Source organism: Euleptes europaea, chromosome 6 (assembly GCF_029931775.1).
Source record: "Euleptes europaea isolate rEulEur1 chromosome 6, rEulEur1.hap1, whole genome shotgun sequence".
NCBI lineage: Eukaryota > Metazoa > Chordata > Lepidosauria > Squamata > Sphaerodactylidae > Euleptes > Euleptes europaea.
Genome location: NC_079317.1, coordinates 103,041,743 through 103,058,350, shown reverse-complemented (window position 1 = coordinate 103,058,350; position 16,608 = coordinate 103,041,743). Strand labels below are relative to the sequence as shown.

General features: G+C 41.2%; 2 protein-coding genes across 2 annotated transcripts in view; both read left to right on the top strand.

Moving 5' to 3' along the window:
- The window catches only part of SELENOH (selenoprotein H), a 416,044-nt gene that overhangs the window by 262,401 nt on the left and 137,035 nt on the right, over window positions 1-16,608 (top strand). The gene's annotated exons all lie outside the window — the stretch shown is intronic.
- The window catches only part of ZDHHC5 (zinc finger DHHC-type palmitoyltransferase 5), a 74,687-nt gene continuing 62,236 nt past the window's right edge, over window positions 4,158-16,608 (top strand). The window contains exon 1 of the mRNA XM_056850817.1: window positions 4,158-4,231. The gene's annotated coding sequence lies outside the window, so the exon portion shown is untranslated. The remainder of the gene's footprint in view (window positions 4,232-16,608) is intronic.

The window sequence follows — 16,608 nt, the reverse complement described above, 5'->3', positions numbered from 1 at the left end:
ATTTTTATTCCCATTTTTTTCTCTGGGCACAGTATTGGTCTACCACTGTTAATTCCATTTATTTACTAGCTCCTTTGACCAAAGGTCTTGAGTTTAACCATAACCACTGTTAATTACCATTCAATATAGTTTCTTTACCATCACTTCTGTAAATACTGGAATAGATACTACAGTTAAGTCAAGCAATCAACATTATTCTGTATAACTACTCTGGTCCTTCTCATTGTCCACTGCGGATTGCAGTTGTTAGGTCTTCCCTCATAATATGCAGATGAAACACCATCAAGTGCTTCAGTAGCTGTATTTGGGAAATGATGCTGAGGAAATAATGAATGTATTTTGGAAGTTTCTATTTTAACAAGCAGCTGCCTTGGAGGTCCTTTGAGGGCAGAATTCTAGGCAGGGTAAAAATGTTTAAATAAAATAGCAGCATAGTGAATCTCCCATTATAATGGCTTCAAGCCCAGACCTGCTGTTTCTGTCCTTGAAACTTCACTACCATTGCTTAGTCACAACACTGTCCTCTATATCCTTGAGGTCATTCCATTAGATTTCAACTGTAATGTAGAGTCGTTATAGGATCAGAATTTTTGAATGTCGTCATCTCCCCGTATCCACATAAAGGCTTGTGTCCCATCATCACTATGTGGTGGCAGAGGAGAAGATGACAGACAGACACACAGGGCCAGAGCATACTTGCCATGACAAGTGATCCTTCTTTCAGCCATGATACATAGAATGTATACATTGCTAATGTTCTAGGAATGTTGATTGCATGTGTGGAGGCTCAAAACATGATTGCAGAACTTTATGTGGTAAATTCTTCATGTTCCATCTGGGATGGATATCACTAACCATAGGGAGACCGTTTCCAAAGGCATCTCTTTGGGCAATGTAACCAGTGCTTCAGCCCTTGGATTTTGCTCTGGAGTTTCAATTGGTCTGGGGAAAGGACCCAGTGGAAAACATCCTACTATTATGCATGCTGTTTTCTAGTGAGGACAGGCTGGCTGCTAGGATAATACAAAACACTCTGAAAAGGTAAACCAAAGACTTTCTCTTGATGAGACCACGCAAACAACGTGCAGATAAACATAACTAAATAGTATTAATCATAGCTGACTATGCGTAATTGGATCCCGTCGATAATTTAAACTGTTATAGTGGAAATACATTAGGAATAAATGACCCCTGTACTAAAATGACAAGGCAACATGTTGAAGCAGATCTTGTCTAAAACTCATCAAGGGCTATTTAACAGACTACATAGTCAGATTCAAACTGGCCACTGAGTACAGGGAGCTGCAGCCCACCACAGCTCTCCAACTAATATTCCTTTACGAAATGGGTGCTTGCTGCATTCATACTTGACATTTTAATGTCAGTATATAACTATGTGCCTGCTGTATTGCTGCAAAATACTCTTAAGTGAGGCTGCCTTTGAAGTGGGTTTGGAAGGATCCATCAGTGCAGTTAACAGCAGCTGGATTGCTAACTGGTGCCTCCTATAGGCAACTTGGTGTTGGAACAGCTTAACTCACTGCTAGTTGGCTTAAGATTTCAATTAAAGGTGCTGGCTATCAGTTTTTAAGTCCTTAGTGGCTTAGGATATCTGAAGGACTGTCTTGAACAGTGTTTGGTGTTACTTTGGTTGGTCCTAATAAAAGGCATTTAATGGATTTTGTTTTGGGATTTTCCATGGGACAAGATGGCTGTGAAACCTTTATAGTCTCCCAGGCCCTGCTCTGCCTTCTCTCATTTTCCAAATCAGATAGTTTAACATTAGGAGCAGGGACTTCTCAGCTGCAGTGCCTCAGAAGTAGGGTAACCAGCTGGCTTGGAGAAAAATGTCCTGCTCCTTTAATGCGTGGAAATGGACAGCTGAAAGTTTTCATGGCATGGAGGTTAAGCACATTCCATTAAGCCTTTATTAAAGGGACAGGGAGGAGCCCCGTGGCACAGAGGGTTAAGCTGCAGTACTGCAGTCATAAGCTCTGCTCTCACGACCTGAGTTCGATCCCAACGGAAGTTGGTTTCAGGTAGCCAGCTCAAGGTTGACTCAGCCTTCCATCCTTCCGAGGTCGGGAAAATGAGTACCCAGCTTGCTGGGGGTGAAGGGAAAATGACTGGGGAAGGCACTGGCAAACCACCCCGCAAACAAAGTCTGCCTTGGAAACGTCGGGATGTGACGTCACCCCATGGGTCAGGAATGACCCGGTGCTTGCACAGGGGACCTTTACCTTTAAAGGGACAGGGCCCTGATCTGGATCTCAGAAGCTAACCCTGGTTATTATTTGGATGGGAGACCACCAAGGAATACCAGGGTTGCTGTCCAGAGGAAGGCACTGGCAAACCACCTCTGTTAGTCTCCTGCCATGAAAACCCCAAAAGGAGTCGGCTGCCACACACACACACACACACACACAACGGCATTTTTCTCCAATCATGTTGGCAATCCTGCTCTGATGTAGAAAGCTCCTCCTCTCAGCTATGCATCTAACACAAAGCTTTTTGAATTTCTAGCAGCAGATGAAAACATAGTATCATCCTAAGCAGTTACACTGTTCTCAGTTTATTGACTTCAGTAGACTTAGACAGATGTGTCTTCCTAGGATTGCACTGTTATTTGCCCAGATCTTTAGGCAATTCTTATTTAAAACAAATCCCTTTTCTTCTTGCTATATAATCTGAGGAATGCTGCCCTGTATAATTTGCTTTTATCTCTGCTTCGTATATGGATGTTTATATGCTGTGTTTTATTTGAATTATTATTGAACATAGCACTGCCGAACACAGTTTGACCTATTTATGAATACACATACATAAGACTGTGTTGGAGGTTCTTAATTTGTAATCCCCCCCCCCAGTTTTTGTAGATTTTCATGCTTCTTTCATGCTGTTGCAAATTTTTTTTATTTTGTGATTTTATTTTACTTGTAAGCACCTCAAGAACCATCTGGCTGTGCATCATATGTTTTTTTAAAAAATAAAGCATGTAGTATGTGAAGTGGCCCTCAAAAGGCAATGAAGCACCCACCCAAAAGGCTCTTTGTCTTAGGCTATGGTTACTGAATCAAATCACATGCTCTCAGCCTAATTCTAACACAGAAAAAAACTTTTAATAGTTTGCAGCCTAGTTGTTCAGGTGAAGAACCATAAAATCTAAGGTGCCAAGAGGCCTGAGGAAAAATGTCAGGTCCTTTTGATATAGGCTGAATTTATGTTATTTATCAGGTGATGTTACTTACCTCCACGTCCTGAAAAGCTTCAGATACCCCTTTCCACATATGAAACTGCCATTAAAGGGGCAGGACATTTTTTTCTCCTAGCTTGTTGGGAACCTTGCCCACATATATGCTGGTAGTGATAAAGTTGGTTTAAAAACCTTTTTCGAAATGGGGAACTGAAACATAAAATTCTCATCCTGTATGAAATAGCCTTTTCGTAATAACAGGAAGTGTTTGGGATGAGCCCCCCCTCAAACGTAAAGCAGTACACGTTCAATGTATTTTGTGCATTTTTAAAAATAACACACCCTCAGAATATGTGAACGATTTCCCCCAATACTTACAGTAAGAAATATCATACTATATCAACAGTAAGCCAACAAATTTTAACGTCGGCCAATTCCCGCTTTAATCAATGGCAGCGCAGATTTATGACGTTGGTGGGAAGCTAACAAACGATTGGATCTCAACTGTGCCAATCGTCGCCTCCGCGCACAAACAAGCCCTCTAAAGACGGAAACGCTTTGCGCATGCTCATTGCACATTCTTCTACCCCGCCCGTTTCTTAAATCCTGGGGTACAGGTTCTCGCTGAAACACGAGAACACAAAAAGCGCATGCGCCCAGCGCTGCTTTCCTGCTGTTGCTATTGCTTCTGCGCCTCTTTCCTTCTCAATCGCGATTGGTGGAGGCGCGGCTCCACCCCCTTCCACGCGGACGAATCGCGTCTCCTCATTGAACCCATCCGTTCTTGGGCAAGGCTGCGGGAGCGCGGCTACAGTTGAGAGGGTGGGGAGCGTGCGTGGGAGCGCGCCGGCGGGGCGGCGACCTGACCAACCGGCGCGGCTCTGGGGGCGCGCGTGCGCGCGCGCCGTGCCTGCTGGTCCTCCTGCCGCCGCCGCCGCCGCTTCCCCTCAGCGCTTGGGCCGCGCGAGTTCTTTGCCACACGGGGAGGAAACCGGGGACGGCAGCGACAGTAGAAGCTGAGGAGGACGGGGTTGGCTGGTGAGTCAGGGCCTCGGGGGAGGGGCGGGCTCACCTTTACCTCAGGGCGAAGCGGCCGCGGGTACGGAGGTCGCCCGATGTTGACGTAGAGGCCCAACGGCCGTCTGCCCTTTCCCGGGGTAACGTTTTGAGGCGGCGGAGAAGGAAGCAGGGAAGTGGCCCTGGTGCACGCGCTCCCCCTGCTTCTACCCGCCGCTTCTCTCCCCTCCCCCGTCGTGCACGGGTCGCGAGATGCAACTTCCCCGTTCGTGTGTATGCTGCCCCCCTACGGGTCGTCAGGTTGGGCTGTGGCCCTCCAGACTTTAAACGCGGAGTTGCAGAGTATCCCCTTGGACTCCTGTTCCTGCGGTCGCTTGTCCCACCGTCAGACCTAAAAGCGGGTAAGTTACTTGTGTCCGAACCGTGCCCCTCTGCCCTCCTTACCCGTCTTTTCCGTTTAGTGAAACTGGCCGTTTGGCAAGCCTACTTAAGGGTGTCCTGGAAGAGCAGCTTGTGTGTCTGCTCCTATACAGTTGTGATTATAGTTGTGGGTCAGGTTCAGAGGTACGTGGCAACGACCGGCGTGGTCTAGGGAATTAGATGAAAGTGGGCAAAACTAGGTTTCTGACTCTGTGACCACAGCCTCCACTGTAAAGTGCAGATAGCATTGCTTATCTTTAGGATGATGTAGTTAATCCCCTGGAAAACAATTTGAAATGTGTGGTTACAAAGCAAAGAGATTAAGGATTTAAAAGTACTAGTAGGTCAGCCTACTTAAATTAATTGGCTAGCACTTTTATACTAGAGCTTACACGCTGTTTCACACACACACTTGACTCTCGCCAAGCTTCCTCGGTTCAGTTGCGTTGCATTGGGGGAGCAAAAGCAGCAAAGAAAGTTAGTTGATTCTCTATGGATTGTTCAGGTGGGTATGCCTCACTTCTGTATAGGTCACACAAGTTAAGTGCCCAGTAGTATATACCCCATATTTTCACCCAGGAAGTCTGTGTTAAGCAAAACTACATAAGCATTTCCCAGAGTTCTTCTTTGCTCTACTTTTCAGGGGAAAAAATTCTGGTACCCTTGTCTGGTAAAGATCACATGAACAAACTCTTAAGGAGTTAGAGGTGCCTCTTCTTCCCCTACTTCCTCAACAAGAAGAGAACAGGGTTTAAAACAGACATACATCCCTTTCAGTGTCAGTGGCTCTATCGACTACAGGTGTTTTTTTTACACAGTTCTTACAGTTTGTCTCAGGTCTGCACTACTATGTCTCTGTTAACCGTCCTTTATTAACATATCCATGGATTTGTCTGCTACCCCTTTTATTTACTCCTTTTGTCTTTCCTTTCCCTGTAGCTCCATTCCTTGACTCTTTCACCTCCCAGGTTTCTCTGTACCCAATACTACTATTTTTATTTCTGCATTGTATGGTGCTTTTTCTGCCCTCTGCATGATAGTAGAAGCTCTTTTCACATGTGTCCCCCCCATACTTTCCTACTTCACCGATGCCAAATCTATTACATGGTCCTGAGTTATGGAAGAGGAGCAATGTAGCTGTAATAATGCAGGCATTTTCCCACTTTTGATGCCCTAGGAGCAAATTAATAACTAGTGTGTGACAAAGCACTGTAGTGATATGTTACAAGCAGCTGACATTTGAAAGAAATCTCACTTCTACTTTTTCTACAAATTGAAGCTTCTGAGAAATCTTCAAAGGCAGTCCTGCCTAGAATGTATTACAGTAGTCCAATTTGGAGGTAGTGGTAGCATGGATCGGTGTGGTTATGTCCAGAGAATCTTAACTAAAGGCCAGCTTGTGAATAAGATGTAACTGAAAGATGTAACTCTTGGCCACAATACTGACTTGTTTATCCATTCTGTAAATGGAGTCCCCACTCGAACTTGCATTGTTAGTATAAAATCATAGAAATTGATTATAGTTTGTGTAAAGGAAACATATACTTTTAGTTGTTCTGGATATGGTATGTTGAAGAGAACCTAGTTCAGTTAGCCAAGATAGCAGTTAAAGATATTTTGTGATAACCTGATTTTTCCCCCTGTGGAAATTGTATGTTCCTTAAGAAGAGCCTCGTCCATTGGATGGGGAAGAAAATGACAAATGTTCAAACAAGGACACAATTGGGGAAACTATTTTTAAATACAAGAGTAGGAAAAATGTGAAGAAATACTGAAAACCACAGAATGAAGGAATATTTTAAAAGAGTAAGTAGACTGGTGATATGGACTGTGCCTGGAATCTTTATTTAATCTTTATTTAAGTTAATCTTTAACATAATGAGTGAGGGAAGGGGGTGATTAACAAGCAAAACCACCTTAATTTGGGTAAGCAGCACATGGGGCACTTACTTTCTTCTTTAGTGTGTTGAGGACAGTCATTGTTGCCCTTTTTATAGTGTACATTCCCAAATTATATGAAAAAAAGATATTAGATTATTGTCTGAAAAGTTCAGACAGTCTTCTTTAAAGAAACTTCAGGTTCTACAGATATGTACCTGCACTGAGATTTTGCAGTATTTGTATTAACATATCGGTTAGAAGTTAAATACTGCTAACTATAACATTTTTATGTAGTTTGGCACTTATATTTGTGCAACTGAACGGTACTTTCCTATACTAACTGCTGGGGGTGGGGCTGTGCTGGGGGGTACAGTCGCTTCAAAGTTTTCCTATGTGACCCGTGTACTACCAATTACTTTCTTCCTGGTGTACATGTGGCACTGTTTAGCATCTTTTGTAGGATGTTAAGTGTGAGGAAGAGCTAGTCTATGAGGTGATCAGTTGCTAATATGCTTTGGAGAGGGAAGTATGGCATACTTCAGGATGACGAGTACAGGAGCATAGACTATTAAAGAGTAAGGAAGGTGTGCATTTCAGGGGCAGAAGAATTTGAAGCCAGCAATGCAGTTATTGAATAAGAACAGCTTTTTCATAACCGAGGAATGCAATGTGACAGCAAACATTGCATTGGAGGGAAAACTTAGGTATGCTGATAGATAGATGATATTGCTAAAGTTTGCTGAGAGAGAGGACGTGTTATGGAAACAACAAGTGAATGGATTTGAAAATTGGCTGTTCTTTGAGTAATGCCTGAAAGTCAAGTTAAGTAGAATAGTCCTGCAGAGGTGGGACGGCCTAGGAAACCATTTCTCCAGAGGACTTAAAAATGTCAAAAGAAAAATTGCAAATTTTGATGAGCAATGGGGAAAAAGTAGAGGATAATGTTCTAAGAAATGCTGTTAGGGTAAGAACAGTCCTGGAATACATTTTAAAATAGGTTCAGGAAGGTGTGGAATGCAAAGACAAAGTCACTAAGGAAGTAGGAGGGACCATCTTGATAGAAAGGAAAACTGGAGAGAAGGTCAAGGTGGGGTGGTGGGAAGCTTCTATTGATATGTGTAGCCTTAGAAAAGTGGTGAGGGGTGCTGAGTTACAGGGTGTTGAGGTGAGAGTTGGGAAAACATGTTCATTGCTTGATTAGAGGAAGGTGATGACTTGTGGGAAGTGTGGGGGTTGACTGAAGTATTTCTGATTTAAATTCTTCATAGGGAACAGTGGAGGATGATAAGGGATAGCTAAGATGAGAGGAAAGGCTGGAAACACATGCTGCAGATTTGAAGACTAGATTGTAGAATAATGAAATGTGAGCTCCTCTGGCAACCCATATAGACTGTAAGGTAAATCTGCTTGATTTCAGAATAGAATAGTAGAGTGGCCATTGAAGGCCAGTTTAAGTGAAACAGCTGCATGCAGTTTTTAACTGAACAGGAGCTCCATTTTGTCAGTAACATTTAAAAGATTACTCTAAATGCCTGTACATATGTATACTATTTGTCCACCAGCTATCCTTGGTTCAGACTTGCATTAATGTGGCAGATAACTACACTTATTTGGTGACTGCCTATGTTTTAAATAAGAATTCCACATAGTTACTCGGAATACAAATTATTACCGATCCAGTGAAGCTGGTTTTTGTGGGCAGAAAGGCATCTCCATTTAATAGGGAAATAATAAAAGCAAGTATTTTTACAGACCAACAATTATATTTACCACTTCCTGGGGAAACATTAAGAACTACCCTGAAAATTAAAAAGCAGCTAACAAAAGTAATCCTAGAAAGAGTTATACCCTTGAAGTCAGTTGATTTAGAGGACCGTAATTCTGTTTAGGATTGCATTGCAAGTTTAAATGTGAAATATTTTGGAAGTCGATTTTCCCATTGCTGGGAGTGTATTCAGTTGAAAGTGTTATATCTGAGATGGAGACACTGAGGCTGCCTCTAGTGTGCGTAAGAGTTACAGGGTAGTATGATGAGTAGGATATGTGTCACAACATTTTTTAAAGTCTGTTACTTTTAACACAATAATTTGCCTTCTAGATTTCTGTCAGTTTTCCTTGCTTGTCATTTTCGTTGACTTGGTGTTGGGCAAACTACTAACAGTTTTAGAGCGAATTTGATGTCCAGCAGTGAGATAATTTTTAGATACTAAGATACTGCTTTGAGTCAATTAGTCATAGAACCAAAAAAAAGAGACAACTACTGAGGCACCCAGAAAGCATGAACTCTGCCTGCTTTATCAATTTACACCTGGATTGCCAGATAATGAATTTGAAGAGCAGATCATTGTTAAAGATGGAAAATTGGAAAAAAAACTTTATAAAGAAACAGTAAGAAGCAATTGGCCTATTATAGATATAAGTAGTATTGAACTAAAATGGGTAACTGCAGATTAAACTCATTCTTTTCAGAGAACCTAAATATGTTCTTTAGTATATGTTGCGAAGTATCTTAAGAGAGGTTTAACCTGAGTTTTGTCTTGAGTTTCCATTAGGCAAAAAGGTAGAGTATAAATAGAGCCTGAATAAAATTATTTTATTCAGAGTGCATCTAAAGAACTATTCAAATGTGACAAAAGCCAAAACTTTAGATTACTTTTACATAGTAAGAAGTCACTGGAGTCAGAGCATTCACTGGAGTCAGAGCATTCACCTCAGACTTCAATTAATCTCTAAATTTATTTATCTTTTAAGTAAAATTTTATTTTTATTTATTCAAAACATTTATTACCTGTAGGAACTCAAAGCAGCTTACAGTTGAAATGGTAATAAAACACATAAAATACATAAACTACTAAGTTAAAATTAATAATTTAAAACTAAAGACAAAGAACTAAAATTAATTGAATGCTTCCTGAATAAAATCATCTTCAGTTGTCTGATAGAGGTCAAGAATGAGTGAGCCAGGTACACATCCTTGGGGAGATTATTCCATAGTTGTGGATCTGCCATTGAAAAGGCCCTGTCTTGTGTACCCACCAGACAAGTTTCTTTGGTCAATGGAACAGTCAAGAGGGCCTCTCCCTGTGATCCTAGTACCTGGTAAAGAATGTCCTTCAGATAGCCTGATCCTAAGTCATGTAGGGCTTTAACGGTCAAAACCAATACCTTGAATTGGGCTTGGGAGTGGATCAGAAGCCATTGTAATTCCTATGATATTGGGGTCACATGATCCTGCTCTGGCAGTGACCAGCAGTCTAGCCACAGCATTCTTCGTTAGCTGCAGCTTCTGAACACTCTTCAAGGGTAGCCCCAAGTAGAGCACATTGCACTATTACAACTAGATGCAACTAAGGCATGGATCCCTGTGGCTGGATGAGACTGAGCCGGGAAGGGGCATAGGTGGCACACCAGCTGAAGCTGGGCAAAACTGCTCCTAACTGCAGCACTCCCCCTGTCCGATAGAGGTCATCAACTAAGGTGACCAAAGCAGTCTCTGTTACAAATCCTAACCTAAAGCCAGACTGAAATAGGTTCAGAAAACCAGTCTCTTGGAGACTGGCCAGAAGTTCTCCGACATAGTAGAGTTTAGGGAGGTTTTTTCAGAACAAGTCTACTGGACTTGTTTGATGGACTTGTCTAATGGACTTGAACAACGGTGGTACAACTCCCATCCTCAAGGAAGCATTTACCACTCCCCTTACCCATTCAGCCAGCCCCCCTCTGGCAGCTTTTATCATCCAGGAAAGGCATGAGTTAAGAGCACGGGTGATCTCCAAGGACCTTGTTCACACCCTTGGGCACCACAAGCTGAAAAGTACCCATGTAAATCGGACAAGCAGATGCCAAACGTACATCATCTGAACATGCATCCACGCCAGCATCCAGCTCAGAGCAGATCTGAGCAATTTTGTCTGCAAATTAATCTCAGTGGGCCGTTGTGTGGTCAGAGTCCAAATTCTCTGAAATTGTGATGTAAGAACCCACAGAACAGCTCCACTGGATGATTATGTGCAGATGCAATGGTGACGGAGAAACATTGCCTTTTTGCCATCATCACCCCTACAGAATATGCTCTGATATGGGTCCTATGCTATGTTTGATCAGCCTTGCTTCGAGTTTTCCCCCATTGTCCCTCCCATTTCATTGCCTTCAATCCTCCCTGTAAACCAGGGAGGCTCCTTGGCTGTGTGTGGGGAGAGAGAGAGCGGCACCTAGGGACAATTATGGCAACAGCCTGGGCCATTTCCCTATTCCAGAGAGTAGTCAGGGTCTTGGCAGAAATAAATTTCGCACTATAATGAATATCCTTAATAACGTGGCACTAAGTTTTTTAAGATGGGGGGATTGCTTGCCTGTTAGGAACTAACTCCTAATCATCAACATTTTTTACAAATCATTAAGCTATGAGGAAAGGCAGGATATAAATGATTAAATAAATAAAGGCTCCAACAAGCATGTATTTATCTTAATTTACAATATTTATAGGCCATGTAGCTCGAAGCAGAAATATAGGGGTGATTCATTAGACATTTATTTTAACAAAAATCCTCAAAGACTCCTAAAGAAATTTAGCAGTCATTGAATTAGAGGACAAGTATGCGTATGGATTGGTAATGATTTAAACTGGAAGCAGAGGTTCAGGCTAGATGGGCAGTTAAAAAACTGTTTGGAACCCAGTTTGCTAAGATGGGGAACTGGAAAGGTTTAGGTAGTGCCTGTGTCTCCTCCCATCTCCCAGTGGGACAACTGACCTACTTTGGATTCCCACAGTATTGGTGCTTCTGTTTTGTCCTGGGAGAGTAGTTATCACAGTTACTAAAGGGAGAAGGGGTCTGGAACATCTGCGCTTCTTGTAGCATCAGGCTCCTCTCCCACCATCAACTTTATTTTCCTTAGCTAGCTCCTTCCTCAGCCACTGAAGGAGGCTGTAGCAAAATTAAGAACCTCTGACTTTTCAGTATTGCTACTGAGTTCCTTAACCTCAACCTTATTTAAGTATAGTTCTGCAGTGACCATCCCACTTGCCAATAACAGAAATGTGTGCCTCTTTGGACTGCTCAGGAATCATTTGGCAGGCAAGTTGCTGCAGGTTGGTTTTGTTCTGAGGTGATGCTCAGAACTTTCTTATCTGAATAGGAGTTAGCAAATATCTGTCCTGATATGCAAACTTCACAGTCCCACAGTTACATGCTCGTTGAAGCCTTTCACCTTCCTTGACAGCGAGTTCTATGTAACTGTCAAGGATAATATGCATCTCCAGAACTGAACAAACTTTCTTTGGGCGTTTGATATCAGCAAAGTATCTCAGCCCCATACTGGAGGAACTATTGACATTGTGTGGCCGCAAAACTTGCAGATGTAATGCATGCAGGTACAAGAAGGCGGGACTGCTTTGTTCTCTTTTCTGCAAGAGCCAAAAGAATTGTAAAAATAGCAAATTATTGTTCATATTAGGACTGTAACTTTTGTTTAAGAATAAGAGACCAATAGGTAAGCATCATAAGTGTTACACTGACAATCAGAGTGATTGTTTTGTTTATTATTTAAGGAAGCAGAATAAATACTTTTCTATACTTCTAGAAGTTGTCACCTTAACAATTCTCCTGCTACATTTTGTTCCAATATTACAAACATTTAACAAATAACAGTTTCTCTGGATTATCATCCCTCCAAAATATTACAAATGTTTTAAAATACTTTTTTCTACAACAGAAGGAATAGTATATTTGGTTTTATTGACACCAAAAATATATAGTATGACACCAGTATGAGCATCCTACAAGAATGTGAAAAAAGGATCCACCATCTTGGAAAATGGCAGCTACAGGAAAAATTGTTCTTTACAACTGATATAATAGTATATTTGGCTTCATCAACCTCAAAAACATGTATTTGACACCAAGATGAGCATTCTAGGTGAATTTAAAATATCAAAATAACTATATCTGCCATCTTGGAAAATGGCAGCTACAGGAAAAATGTAAAGCAACAGTGCCCTGAAATAAACATAAACAATAAAATTCTCTGTATATATTTTTTGTTGCAATCTATTGTGCATCCAGGACTTCTGAGAATGAATATCCATGGTGAGGACAGATGTTCATTTCCCCATTTCCTCTTCCTTATTGCCGCTGCCCATGGCTGCATGGCTTTTTTGTCCATGCAGGTCTCCAGCCTCCCAGCATTGCTTTTTCCAGGCCCACAGGGAAAGGGTAGGGAAAGGTCGAAAAAAATTGCTTCTGCGAGTGACTCCCATGAGCTGACACAAAGGATCCAACCATATGAACCTGCTTGATCTTTTATCTATCTAGTTAGTAACACACAGTGTCTGAATTCACTCTCCTCTACTTAAAGACAGATGGATTCACATTCTAGCTGTATCTGAAGAAGTGAGCTGTGGCTCACGAAAGCTCATACCCTGCCAGAAAATATTTTTGTTAGTCTTTAAGGTGCTACTGGACTCTTGCTCTTTTCTACTATCTAGTAACAATTTCTGTTAAGTAGAATAGGCTCCAAAACTATCACCTTGGTCTTGTGCAGTTGACAGCAGTACTGTGTTGCCAAGTGTATGACAGTATAGTTGCTCTGTGTGATACATTGGATACAGGGGAATACCCCAGTGTTTGCTGAAACTAGTCATTTATGTAAAGATTGAATAAGAATGAGACTAATAGTCCTGTTTGATGCCTCTGTTAATAGAATTACATTGTAAAGTTAGATCACTCCTTCAGTTCTTATTGCAATTGGATAAAGTATTTTTGATAGGTTGATTGTCAGCATTGTACCTCACAATTTCAGCCACAGTTTATTATAGTATATAATATATCCTATCAGAAGCAGCAGTGAGATCTGCAAAGGCCGGGTTTATTAAGGGGCCAAGAAAGCAATTATATTTGGTATGTGGTTGTACATTGAGAAAAGCTTTGGCTAAAACTATAGGGTACAATTGTTGATGACTGATCACCCTAACTTAAAATATTTATACAGAGATATCAACAAGAATTTATTTAAAATGTTAGTCAAACTGTCAGGATCAGGCGTCTGTCCCTAGCATCCCATAAGCAAACTCATCCAGGCAGGTAGCTCTGAAGCAGTAATACTTTATTAGGAGCAGAAAGACAGATTAAAGGACTGACTGCCTACAGGCAGGTAAGGCTAGTAATGGTGAACACAGGCAGGTTACATGCTTAAGACACTATGGACTGAAAAGGTAAACATTGCTAGGCAACCCCGAAAAAAGCGGTTCCCAGAAAGACAGACTAAACATTACCACAGCTGCAGAAAACAGGATGAGCGAAACTGTATAGAGATGTACATAGGCATGAGAACCAAGGACTTGACGTGTAGCCAGAACCTGGCCTAACTCATGTCAAGAGCCTTTACTCTAGCTAAAAGGCAAAGGCCTGACACAAACATTGCACTTATGTTTCTTGAACTGGCCCATTCTTCTACCTTACCTAAGAGAAAATGAGAAAAGTCTAACAAATTTACTAGAATAACTTTCATTTTAGTAATTGTATACTGTAATCTCTTCTTTACTAGCTAAGGTTCAGGAATCTTATCCATAGCACCGACCTGTAGCTTTTTCTTCTCTGTGGTACACCTTCCAATGCTTGACTTATATTTCATGTCCCTGGCTTTTTTGATATTCTGCTCATGATCCTGACCTTAACTCTGGCTCTTGCTTATGTCACATGATTCTATGTTCACGCCACATGCTTGCAGTGTAGTAGGTCCTGTGCTGCTGTCTAGGGGTAAATATGAATTCTAGTGGAAGGCTGAAGACCTCTATAATAGACAATCAGTACCAACCTTTATATTATTTTCAGCTTCTCTTGCCCTTGCAAATCTTATCCAGCTGGCTAATTCCTTCTACATTAGGGATAGGGTTTTTTAATCCAGGATTACTTCAGTAGAATTGTGTTTGTATAGGTCAGTTCATCCCAGACAGACCTTCCAGTTTTTCATTTATGTGGGCTTGATTCATCCATTTAAGTAATGATCTTGGTTTTTAGGAGATACAATTTTACAACACTGTCTAAACATCAAAATTTATACCTAAACTTCTGAACTAATCAAAGAGAGAGACAACTGCACCAAATTCTTTCATAATTAGATGGTTTGATTATCTTGTTTGCTCAGATACTTTAACCCCACAATTCTTTTAATCATGTCTGTTAGCTCAGTTGTTAGTTGATCAAGTCTCGCTTTCTTGGAAAGGTAAGCATTGTGGAAGACCACGACACAAACCACCTGAGCAGGTAGTATGAGTAGGCCTCAATCTTAGGTTTAGAAAAATCGCTTTGTAAAGCCAGTGAGCTATATCCAGCAGTCTGTGGATGGAAGGACTGCAGATATTTCCTGTAATCCCCTTTCCTCACAGTAGTTATTTGAGATCTCAGTACAATTTATTCCCAGGGTATGGGATCTAGGCAGACTAATAGCCACATGGGTCAGAAGGCTGCAGTAAAGAGAGAGCGGGGATGAAATGGCCTTTTCTTGCATTCGATCTACTGACAAGATGTGTCACATCTTCTCCACATACCACTGCAGCCTCCCAACATTGCTACTATTCCACACAGTCTGTGTGGGTCCTGTGACACTGAGATAAACCTTTATGTGGTTAGAAAGGACTGCTGGGGCAGTGGGGAATGAGGGAAAGATCTGTAAGCGTCAGTGCCTTCTGCTGATGGATCACTGGATCCAGCTTGAGTCTTTTCTCCCCTCCTCTTTTATCATTTCCTGTGTTCCTGGGGGAATTGTTTCAATTTGAACATGATCTTGACACTTTTACTGGCCATTGCCCCTTCCTCTAGGATGTTCTGGTATGTCAGTAACTGGAACTCTTGACTTCTATCTTTAGAATATTCGGAACCAAGAGTTAAATATAAGGTTGCAATGGGGTAGTCATATTAGTCCGTCACAGCAAAATAAAAGTCCAGTAGTACCTTAAAGACTAACATTTATTTCAATACGAGCCTTTGAGTCACAGCCCAATTCTTCAAATATATGAAGGGAAGTTTGTACGGGGAAGTCTTACAGAGAAGGCTTGATACAAATTATACCATACACCATGAGTCTTACCTATCAGAAGAAGTTAGCTGTGACTTACAAAGCTCATATTGAAATAAATGTTGGTTGTCTTTAAGGTGCCACTGGACTTTAGTTAAATATAAGGTGACATACAGTCTTTGAGTCATGAGTTGGAGGTGTCAAATATACTGAGTTGTATCCAACCACCACACGCAGTTAAGGATAGTGTGTTGTGTTTGCACAAGGTTCATTCTATCAGCAGAACATACCATACTTAGCTGTGTGCTAACAAATTAGTGTGGCTTTTTGACTGAATAAAGCAAAAAAGTGAACATTTTACTGTTTATGCATTATTTTAAATATATTGAGGTGTAAAATGATCCAAGTACACTGCTGATCATTTAACAATTTTGACTTTATTTTTTAGGATGAGTCTGTCTGTGTCACAATTCTTATTTTCTAGGTCTGTCTATGATTTTTCTTAGAATACATTTTCATAAGTAGAACTAAGTAAAATGAAAACAGTACTTATTTATATATAATGTAATACAATTTTCTTGATAGAGGGTATAGAATGATGATGGCAAGAATTATAACAGCAATTTCTTATAACAGCAATAAGGCTTAGCAGTGAAACTTAATCTCTGTCTAGTCTGTCATGAGCTATAATGATTTCACTGACTTCTAGGCTTATTCATGTAAACAGCTAGTTTTTCAAAGAATCCCGTTTGTATATCATCATCTGTATACTAATAGACAAGTCGGCCAAATCTGAGGATACTTAAATCTGATGACTGGAGCTGTGAATGGGCAAGGCAGATCTTTCTACAAACCTGAAAAGGGCCCCAGGTTTGCAGAAAAATCTGAAATCTAAAATAATTACATTGGGTTAAAAAAAAACCCAATTAATACAAGGTATGCTGAAGCTTTAAGAGGGGAAGCCCTCAATGGCTGTCGCTTGGCAGCCACAGTATTCCAGGCTGGGTTCCTGAGAGTAAAAAGGCAGGGGGAGAGGACAGAGTCCTTTCCAGGCCTATTTTGGCCTTTGAGAGAGGATGTATTAG